Source organism: Vidua chalybeata, chromosome 6 (genome assembly GCF_026979565.1).
Source record: "Vidua chalybeata isolate OUT-0048 chromosome 6, bVidCha1 merged haplotype, whole genome shotgun sequence".
Taxonomy (NCBI): domain Eukaryota; kingdom Metazoa; phylum Chordata; class Aves; order Passeriformes; family Viduidae; genus Vidua; species Vidua chalybeata.
The window spans coordinates 23,706,892-23,715,895 of record NC_071535.1 but is presented as its reverse complement, the minus strand read 5'-3'; positions in this window follow the sequence as shown (position 1 = coordinate 23,715,895).

Sequence of the window (9,004 nt, the reverse complement as noted above, 5' to 3'; positions counted from 1 at the left end):
TTCATGGTTACAGAGATAGATGGGACACATGGAAGGATTATTAAAACCTGGGGGATATGATTGTGAAGCACATCATTACACGCACATGTGATGACCCAGGGAAGTCCATGGAAAGGGGCCAAATACCACAGTCATCTTTAAGAAGGCTGCAGAGAATCTGAGGAACTAACTACTACTAACTACTACTAACTAACTACTAGCCAGCTTCAACTCAGTGCCTAGAAGGACCATACAGCATAACTCTTGAGGATCCATTTCCAAACAACTGAAAGTCAAGTAGGCAGTGAGGAAAAATGTGGATTTACAAAGGGCAGATCAGCGCTGATGATCTACTTTCTCTAATTAAATTACTTGCTATGTGGACAAGGAGGCAGTAGTGAATAGGACATGCACACCACCGTGACTCCATGCATCAAAGCCACCAATTCTACCATTGTAAGAACTTCTCCCATAATGTCTACAAGTCACAAGTACCATGCCTCAGCTGCAAAAACACCTGTGGCTGCTCTAGCCCTCCACAATCATTTGCTTCTCTTTCCTGACCCTTTGAATCTCCTGCCTCAGGTTTGCCTGTTTTCACAGAATGATAAAATGGATAGGACTGGAAGGGAAGCTGGCCAGGAGCTGCCAATTGCTGCTCCAAGATGGACTGGACATCAGTCAGCAGGAGGTGAGCAACTGCATTGTGTATCACTTGTTCTTGGGTTTTATTCCTTTCTCTCCTTCTCCTTTTCATGACTATTATTATTGTTGTTACTGGTTAAAGGAAGATGTTGTATTGTAAGGCAAGTACCAGCACATAATGCTAAATAAAGAAAGCAGAGTCCTGCCATTTGCATTCTATGTTTTTGTAGGACTTCAGGAGCCAGGCAACGTTCTTTTTTTTTTTTTTTTTTCAATTATTAAACTGTTCTTATCTCAAACTACATGTTCTACCTTTTTCCAATTCTCCTTCCTATCACACCAGAGGCAGGGTGGGCAGTGAGCAAGCTGCTGAGTGGTACTTAGTTGCTGACTGGAGTTAAACCACAACAGGATGTAAAAGAGAAACAATTAAAGACACTCGATTACACCAGTAACTAAGTAGAACCAGAATCAGACCAGAAGCTTCATTTATCTACTGCCGTCTGGAGGTTTGCTAAAGGTAATGCAGTGATGGAAATACTCCCACTCACTGGGAAGCTGCAAATCCACACTACTATTTTCTCTGTAGTTGGTCTGCTACTGCAATCCTACAAAAACATGGAATAGCAGCCAGAGCGTGGTGGAAAGGGCTTAGCTGTAAGCATTAAGTACTGACACTCATCTGAGAACGTTTTCTTTTAACCAAAGCTCTGATCCTGCAGGAGATTAGCACACACAGAGCAAAGCAACCACTTATTCCATTGGGATTGGAGCTGCAAAATCAAATTATTCCATTCCTTTGTGAAACTGGAGGCAGAAGCTGTAGAAGTATTCTTTGCTTCTTGCAAGGACATGAGAACTGTCAACTGCAACAGGCAACACAGTATTTCAAATATTACATCTTTTTGAAACATAATTCTATCAGCAAATGAAATGGTTGCATCTAAGATTAAGAAGTTGCAGAAATCTGACTAAAACAGATGTCCTATTTGTTCTGTTCAACTTAATTCCAAGTTATTTCAGGCTCTGCTTTGAATGACTTTATATCATACATTACCAAATATAGCAACTCCAAAAATAAATCCTGACTTATTTATATACATTACTTAACTAGGACAAAGTATAATTTTTCATACTGATGCAACTGGTCTACTCTGCAGACCTGTCACTTCATGTATTTAAGATACTCACACATAGGGAACAAGTTAATTTTTTGTTTAATCTGTTTTCAGTATACTTATTAAGATGGATTAAGCCTTTGAAAGTGTCCTGCCCACGTGTTTTCTTTTCAGTTAAAATCATCTCTCAAAAAAATACTCCCTGTGTGTTTATACATGTAGTTTTGCACCATGCCAAAAAGAGCATAGGAAGCAGAGAGACTTTGGTCCACCTCCTGCAGTTTATGGGACTATTTCCATTTGGGCTACAATTATGCTGGATAACAGGTGCCTGTGCCAGGACTTGTCTAAATTTGTAAATTTTCAACTCCTTTTCAAGTAAAAAAGAGCCCTCTACACAAGATCCTGGATAATCAGCTGTAGGTGGGCCTGCTTGAAAGGCTGAACAAGAAGATCCTTTCCTGAGGCCCTTTCCAATCTTCACCTTCCTGTGATTCTGTGAAAAGTAGAACATAAGTAAAAGGACACTCTATCCTGCAGCAGATCCCATGTAATTAGCAAATCCATCCATTTTCTACAATTACCCAACAGGGTTGTATTCTCCCTTTCTCAAGGAAAATTCTTCCGTATCCCTTAGCCAGAATGAGGTTATAAGTTTAGTAAGTCACTTAATCACTTTGATCTGGAAGCTGCAGCTATCAGTTTGTGCACCTGTGATCAAAGTATCCTGTCAACATATGACTAACACATCTCATAAGTACAAAGTAAATCAATTTCAGGTATTCACAAAGGAAAGGAAGTAACAGCAGAACATTTATGCACTAAAATTTCAGCAGAACCATCTATTTTATTGTAGTCAGCCAAATTATAAAAACAGCAATCACAGTGTACTTGGCTCGATTTGCTTCTGATAAGCCAAAAATCAGAAAACAGAACTAAGTAAACAACTTTTTGCCATGAACATACTGTATAACCTATTCTGCAAGGGCTGCAGTAGTCTGCTCCACCACCCATTCACAGCACAGCTGTGCTTCTGGGGCCTTTTTGCCTTCCTTGGAAACAGTCACCAACAACTGCTTGCTCTAGGATGCCAAACTGGTGCTCATAATCAAATGAAAGCTCCAGGGTGTCTTGCTAGCACTTCACATTAAATTAGCTTCCTGATTGGAACATAGCAAGGATTTTTCTGCTCTGGTTAGATTGGCAGGGACCACCAAGGTACTTCATTTCACATGGCTAACTTGTTCTATCACCTGGGCATTTCACTTAAAATTCTTTGCTATAGTGCAGAGAATCCCAGACACTGTCACATGCTTTCAATCTCAGCTGCTTTTTCTGTCATATCACAGAGCAAATTTTATCTCACATTTTTGTGAGAGAAGTTAGGTTTTCAATAGATGGTAAAATTTCTTTTGTGGCTGACATCTCATTCACAGAGGTAACAGTGAAACACAGACCCACCTGAGCAAAGTCTGTTACACAAGTACGGCTGTGGGGACTAAGCTGATGGCAATCTCTCTTTTCAGCCCCATCTGCACTCCAGTTAGAAAATGCTGGATGTTCTGCAAATGGTTTTAACTCCCAGGAAGACTGTGATAAAACCCTCAATTTCTAAATGACAAAATATACATTCTTCAGAGTTCTGCAGTAAGTTAGCTTTCTCATTTCTGCTTTTACAGGGCCAAAAACAGAGAACAGTTCCATTGTCTGGTTCAATGCCATCTTTTAAAGGTTGTCACTCCATTTACCTCCTCCTCTGGCAGGTGAGTGGGAGCAAGTCTGAAATGAGAAGTTATATCCCCTCATGCTCAAGCCCTGCTCACACCACATCTGGGCTATTTTCCCCCTCAGTGCAGTGTCTAAACCCAGAGTGGAAGGGAACATCACAGCAACTTGTGCGGGAGGATCACATTTTGATCCTAACTAGACTGGCGGCATTGCCTGAAACCATGAGCCACAATAGCCCCAGTTGGCCCTTGAAAGCCAGCTTGACCAGCTGTTAGTACCTCCCCTTGCAGTTTGTCTCTCACATCTGCTCTTGGACAAACAAGTGTCAGCAGCTGGGCTTCCCTGCAGACAGCAACTGTGGGAGCAAGAAGAGTTCCGAGGGTCGTTCACTGCACTTTCGGCTGTTTCACAGCACGACAGAAAAACACAGCAAGTAGTGTTCTGCCCACCTATAAACTTCCTGTGAGTTTTCTAGAAAAGTTCAAGTCCTTTTAAAAAATGGGGCTAACAAAAGTACACCCAAGGATGAATAAAGACCAGCAGTGCTATAAACTCCTTATAAAAATACTTCATTAGCCAGGTGTGACAGACAGCTCAGTTTAAACTCTTCATGTTTCAATTAGTAATGCAAGCTATCCTGTTATGCTGACATACCTAGCAGGAAGAAACACAATAAACAAGAAAAAAAAATCTGTCTCCCATGGAAGCATTTGCTTCAGGTCACAGAGGATAGGGCCTTAAAATGCTCACAACAATCCAGAGCCAAGACTCAAAAATATCAGTGCTGCTACAGAAAACAGCAAAATCCACATCAGCTCATGGTATGCAGCTGAAAAGGAGCTCACACTTGAATGCTAAAAACATAAAATCCTCTTCTTTGGTACTTATTAAATGCAAGGGCTACTTCATACCAATCTCATGCCACCTAAATTTTTCTGGGTCTCTGCCTCGCTTCAGTTTTTCACACATGGCCATGCTTCCTTGCTAAACTTTTACTAATAACCCTATAAAATCAATGCAGTTCCATCTGCTATCTGTAGACTATGAACTCTGGTACATGAGTCACTGGCATGTCTCCTGAGGTTGAAAGGGTGGTAACTACAAAAAAGTGAGTTCCAACCCAGAAGGAAGTGCATGTTCAGGGAGTTCAGAGGCTGTCCCAATTTTATTTTGACTCCACTTCAACAACCATTATGGTTCCAAGTTATCCTGATCACATAATTTATACACATGCTTTGAAAGTGGTAAGTCCCTTGAGCAGTTGTCTGTTCCCAGTATTCAGGAAGTGAGACTATGACAGGGCTGCCATGCCTGGACTTTGTAAGACACAGGTTCTTTCTCTAGTAAGGTATATTGGTATATTGGTCTTTGGCATTCTCTAGCCAAAGAAACATTCCCTAAATGTGAACAGTTCTAATGCGTTAAGCTGACTGCAGATCATGACATAATGTACATATTTCTTACCAAGAAAGCCAAAGAACAGCCTACTGCTTGTTCCACACACATTAGCCAGCAAGCAAAGTCTTACCCTGCTTCATGGCAAGTGTACCACACAGCTGGATACCTCCAGGCAGTCATAGAAAAGGATGGAAGAACACACAATATTAAAGTACATGGGGATTCTTTTGCTTTTTTTTTTCTAAAATCAATTTATGGACATTGATTAAATTGTTTATCTTTTAGCATCGCAGTTCTTCCTTCAGACAAAAGCTTACACTACTAGAAACAATCTGCTATTTAAAATCAGAGCAGAGCAACAGCTTCATTAATTTTTCCATCTGTTCTGTTCAGGCTTGTTGGCTTTCATGTAACATTTAACTTTTGTATGAACACAAAATGCCAAAAGTTAAACTGAGCTCAATTCTATTGTGCTTCACAATCTGACACAAGGTAATCTAATAATTTGCCTCAGATTTGGTTCAATAGGATAGGCTTCTCATCACTGCTCACCAACTATTCTATTTAACCAAGAAAAAGAGGGAACATTGAGAAATGCAATTTCCCTAATATTGACAGCAGCCATAAGACCACTCATTGATGTCACAGTTCCAAACACCAAGATGTGAAGTTCTAAGAATTTAACAGTATTTGTATTTCTAGGCAAATCCACATGCCTTTAAGCAACTTAACTTCAACTTTTGGCTGACCTTGTGAAATCTGTGTCTAAACCTGGGAGTTATCCCAGCCAAGCAAGAGAAGACAGTCTACAGTTAACAATCCAGTACTTCTTCCTCAGGAAGAGGAAAACAAATTATTAACAGCTGATATTAAAAAAAAACAGAAAATACAAAACTGAGAGTAGCTAAAAAAAAACCAATCCTAGACTCTCAAAAAAAAAAAAAAAAAAAAAAATCTTGAAGCTGTATTGCAACAGATTAAGTTACTGTCAAGTATTTCCAAAGGTTCTTAACACACTGACTGCACCAGCCCCAGTCCTGTGAAGCAGGAGCAGCCAAGAGGCCAAGCCAGGGCATTTATCAAAACAGCTCAAAGTCAGCAAGAAACCAGACAACTGAGGAATGATGTCTTGCTAGTGAAAGAACAGAGCACTGTCAAAGATGTTCTAACCTTCTTTCCAGCATACTTATATATCTACGTGGATGGCAATGATTCTAGTTTTGAGGTCCACACAGAAATACTACAGAGTTTAAAGGTTTTTATACATATTAAATTATCATCCACATTTTAGGTTATTGTTCCTATTGCTCTAAATGGCTTGTTTCAAAATAATTAACCACTATTTCTCTTCCTGAAAGAAGGGTAGCTCTCACACTTACAAGGTCCAGAAAACTTTTACCTAATCTTTAAGACACTGACAACAGGAGCTTTGTGTTCTGGGCTGATCTAAACACATGAATGGCATATGTGTGTATATATATATGCCACATAAATAAATAAACTTGAGTTCAGGACTTAACGCACTGGAAAGAGAACAAAAATTTAGATGGTTGTGTACCATGCACAGCCTGTAAAGGTGTGCAAACAGGCAACAGGCTAGAACTAAGCACCTTATAGACCAGGCACTATGTAAGCACTGTCAATCATAATGTGTTTTTCTATATGTCCTAACACCAGACACAAGAACATCAAAAAACAGGAACAGCTGCTATATTGCTGTGAGCTCCATCTGATTTTATGATCCTGGCAAAATTTTAACTTCAGAATCTCTCATGTTGCTCTCTGAAACAAATGTATTTCCCAGATGGCAATGCTTCAGTTTTATACATGTCAAGTGAGGAACTTCATCTCACAGCCTGCCTAACAACATGAAGCAGTACCTGTCTGCTTGTTCCCCTACCTCTGACTTACCATGGATACTTTTCAGTCTTTAACTTGCCAGTCCTTAACAGAAAGGTCAGCACTGTTTTATCCCTTGTTCTGAAGGTTAGCTCTTCCATGTCTTTTTTTCAAAAACATTTGACCAACTCTTCATCTGATTTCTAATCTGTTTCCAGCCAAAATCAAATGTTCAAAGGAATCATAAACAGATCTACTTTGAGTGTCATGAATATTGCAGATTGGTAGAAACTCTTCACTAAGAAACCAAATAATACAGACACTAGCAAGGACTTCAAATTGTAGCAATGTATCTTTTTTAAACTATTTTCTCCTGTAGCACAACCCTACAAACACATTAATTTAAAATGTTGATCAATTCTCAGTGAACAAATGGCTTCCTTCCCCTACTGTAGCTCGCCTGACCTATGCCAATGTGCAAGAGGCATTGGATCAAGTAGATGAATGAGATGTTTTAAGTTAGCAGGACTGGATGGCCTTCACTAAGGAGTTCTAAAGGAAGTGAGACATGGAAGGCCAGTGAACACTTGTAACTACCATTACAGACAGTCTCTGTGCCAGATGACTGGCTGACCACTGCACATGTCATTCTCATCCACAAAAAGGGCTGTTGAGGGAATCCAAGTTACAGACTGATGAGCCCAATCTCAATCCCTGGTGAAGTTGTAGAGCCTGTAATAAAACTTATGAGCCTACAGATAGATATGGACATTTTGAAAAGAATCAGCATGCCTCTTAAGAAGGAAAATCCTGTCTCACTAACCACAAAGTCTCTGGAACAGGTGAGTAAGCAGGAGAAAAAAGGTGATACATCAGACATACCTGGATTTCAAAAAAGTCTTTGACAATGTTAAATACTTGATAAACTAATGTTGCTAAGAAATTGGATTAAAAAGAACTATTAGAAGGTGACATTTGGTTAAAGGGTAAGAAGAAAAGCACAAAAAAACCCATTCATTATCATGACTTGGTGATGAATTGATTTATTAGGCAAACTACCTATCAAATAAACTGGACATGTTTAGTGTTACAAAAAAAAATTAGTTAAAGTAGTTAACTAATTTAGATTACTTTAAATTAGTTAACTAGTTAAAATTAGCTAACTAATTTAACTACTGGAAGTTAAATTAGTTTGATACCAATTATTACAAGAACAAAAAAAGTGAAGTTATTCTAAATTTTATCACTACTACCTTTATTTCCACACTTCAAGAACTGACAGAAACCAGTGCAATAAATACAAAAAGTGAGAGAAAAACATGTATTTTATTTGTATTGAGGCAAAAGGAGCTCATCTCATTTAGATCAAAGAAATGGAGAGCAAATGATTGAATGATGTTTTTAAGAATTTATAGAGAACAGAAAAATCATCTTCATGTTTATCACACCAATAAACAACTGAATTTCCTAAGAACTTTTTATTCCTTTAGACTTGGCACGTTTTTTTATTGCCCACTACCACACTTTACATCTTTTCTTGTCAGAATGTTATGTTACTTATGTAAACATCTGTTTTAAGTGTAAACTTCAACAAGTAAATGGGAAAGCCTACTAATTTATCCATCCCAAAAAAATCAAGTATGAACTAAATATCAAATTAATTACATCATATTCTATGTAATACTGTTTCAACAAGAACAATAGCCTGCTGAATTCATAACAAAAAGGATGCAGAAACAAAAAGCAGATGTGCAGTGTCATGCATTAGTGTAATAACATTATAAGGCAATAATAAAAAGGTACATTTTCTTTTTAACTATACTCACCAAGACAAAAATTGAGCCTGTTCTCTTAGCTCATTTTGGTAGTGCAGGATTTCTTCTTAGTTCAAGCTGAAAGTGTTAACTTTCAGCATATTCACCTGTTACTGTGTTTGATAAGATGATATTTTGGTCAAAATATATGTGGATTTAAATTTTGTGCAGCAGTGGAGTTTAAATGTTTTTAGTTCAAATTCTTTATGTTGAAATAAAGAAAAACTCTGTTCTCAAAGAATCAAATAGGGTAAATGGGAAGAAATACTTGAAATTAAATAATCCTAAAATAAACAACTCATGAACAGTAATATCTCTGCAGGAAATAGAAGTTCATCAAAAGACTGAGTTAATACTATTCTTATAGGCATTTTGTTGTTGTTTTATTCACTTCAGGCTCAGATTGAGTGAACATGAGTAATCACATGGCAGTCTGGAAAGCCAGACATTACCGAAGATTTCCTTTATTGTTCAATGGGCCTT